Genomic DNA, 2,796 nt, shown 5'->3' with positions numbered 1-2,796 from the left:
TATTTTTATTTAAGCTTGGCTTTCTTATGAAAACAGGGTAGGCAATATTTTTTTTTTTCTGGCCCTGTTCTTGACTGGGACTACAGTCACTAAAAAAGTACTAGCCAGATTTGAAAGAAGGCTAGAAGTCTCAGAAATTCCTACAACTTGTGTCTGTGCTTAGCTCCAGACCATCTACAGCATGTGCTAATATCATCTCAGGGTAAATAAGGAGGGGGGTGGACACAGAAAATAAGATAAAAACATTTGAGACTAGTTTTTGCTACTCTTGTGCACAGAATAATGGTTTTCCATGCACCCTCTTGTCGTTCCTTACATAATTAGGACAGTATCAGTCCAGCTTTTTCAGTGTAAATTTGATGTGCAAAACCACCTGACTCTGGGCCCCGTTTTCAGGTGTGCTGAAGCTAGGCTTCCTGGTAGTGACTGGTGTGCTTAGTGCTGTAATGACAAGGCCTATCACCCACTTCTGTTTTAGGTATGTGTGACCTTAACTGTTGGTGTCCCTTAACTATTTGTGCTTGTACTGCAGATAAGTATAGTAATTTTGTAGTGGAACCTAAGACTACAGCTTGTGTAACAGTATTTGATAAACTAGCTTAAAACTGTATGGCTGATGTGCCAGAAGCATAATTGTGCTGCTCTGAGCTTCATACAGGCTACAGGATTCCACTCGGGACAAATACTTCAGTCATGCTAACATTGCTTTGATGTTATCCATAGGTGAGCTAGCAAGGCTGAATACTGAGTAGGTATATATGGGCTACAGTTAACAAATGAGCTGCTGTGTTCATAATCTTTGTAAAGAACCGGAATCCTTGGCTACTTTTTTCTTAACGTGAGGATTAGGTGAAATGCCTGTGAATGACCACATGAATTATTTGCGTTATGGTGAATTTCATGATGCAATCCTCCTGTATTGCATACGTGCATATGCATGTGTTGCAAATCTGCATCCCAGCCCTAGCTTGTCCTAAACAGCATAGGAATGCAAATATTTTTAGTGCTGCATTTGGGGTGAAATTTTGTGGATGCTGCTGTGGAAACTGATAAACTTGATCAATAAGCACCTTGTCTTGCTAGGCTTTTAGGTACCCCTAAAAAAATATAAAAGTCAGTGATGAGTCAGGTTGGTTTGGGCTGGGCTTTTTGTTTTGTTTTGTGTTTTTTTTTTTTTTTTTTAAATGGCTGTGGTTTTGTATTTTCACAGTTTTGTACTCACTTTTGGTTCTATTCCTTGTGAATCATCGGGGGGGGGGGGGGGGGCAGGAGAATATATACTAGCAGCTTGTTCAGTTTCAGTATTTCATGCCCCCAAGTTGGATTCTTTTATTAGCTCTGGGTTTCAGAGGGCTGCTTTGGACTATGCAAAGATAGTTGGTGAAAGGACCAAGAACCTGTTTTATAAAAGCTTCGCTAATGTAGGGAGCAGAGATATTTTAGAGTTCTAGATTTAATACTTGCATGAATCTTGTAGTGTATGAAGGCCACGAAAAGTTACATGTGTGACGTGTGTTCTGAGGTCACTATCTAGATGTTATTCCCTGTTTTAAGTAAATAATGCAAAGAAAGAATGCGAATGTTTGTCTACTGCACCTGTTGTAATAATAATAAAGTAAAAAATGTTTTGATACAGATTTATGAGGCTACATCTGAAATCAGAATTTGTGTGAACTGATTGTGCATTGAAGAACTTTAGATCTGTGCTTCGCTTAGCTCTCTGACTATACTGCTAGTTTCTCTCATGGCTTCCTGAAGGATCTTGTGGAGTTGATATCATTCTAGTAATTTTGTGCTAGCGTTCTCTGAATCTTCCATGTGTCTACTTCCATTTAGGTATTATTTTAACCAGAGAAATACTATTTGAAAAAGAGAGAAGCCCAAAGAGGCAGGGTTCAATTTTAATCCAGAAGTTGATTAAATTATGATTGAAGGTACCTAACGGAAATTTGCTGCCCGCCCCCCCCCCGCCCCCCCCCCCCAAAAAAAAAAAAAAAAAAAAAAAAAGGAATAGCTTTTATGATTGGGTGAAGAGAATTTGGGAAGGCTAGGCTAGAGTGGAAGGTGGAACATTAGCCTTTCTGGGTAAGGAATAGTAAGTTTCTGTGTTCTGGCACTACACAGTCTTGTGATATTTGTTGATCTCTATGAACAGAGCAAATAAATGTTCTCATTTGACAGATTAGAATACAAAGAATAATTGTATTGGCTAAGGTCATAGTTTGTAAATAGCCGTTTTGGGACTGAGTTGTGGAAGCTCCTCACTTCTACAGTCATTCTTCAGAAATTGGCTGGACTAAGTTATGAAAGGAAAAGGTAACTGCTATCTATGTATAATTTATTAACAGAGAATAATTGCCTGACAGTTCTTAGAATAAATGTTAGACATTTTTAAATGACTTTACAGCCACTCAGGATATGCAGTTGTTTTGCTTTCTCGCATAACTCTTGGGTGAGACAAACGTAGTTCCTTATCTGCCATTTATAATCGGGTTCCTGAATTAGAAACAAGAGCCAGGGCTTGAAGAAACTGCGTGTTAGAATGAAAGTTGTAGGTAAGCTCTCTGTATTATAATCTGTATCCTTAATATTACAATATCCTACTCACTACCTTTCTTCTAATACTGTTCCAAGATACAAGATACAGTAATATGATCACCTAAAAGTAGGCATTAGTTTTAAGATTTTTAGTATCCGTGTGGAATCTTAGGTCGTCTTTGTCATAGCCCCATATGTCCTCATTGTGTGAAGTGCCCGATTATTTGGCACCACTCTTTGCTTCTAATGCAGCATCCT

Source organism: Platalea leucorodia (genome assembly GCF_965183815.1).
Source record: "Platalea leucorodia genome assembly, chromosome: 5".
Taxonomy (NCBI): domain Eukaryota; kingdom Metazoa; phylum Chordata; class Aves; order Pelecaniformes; family Threskiornithidae; genus Platalea; species Platalea leucorodia.
This window is presented reverse-complemented; position numbering follows the sequence as displayed.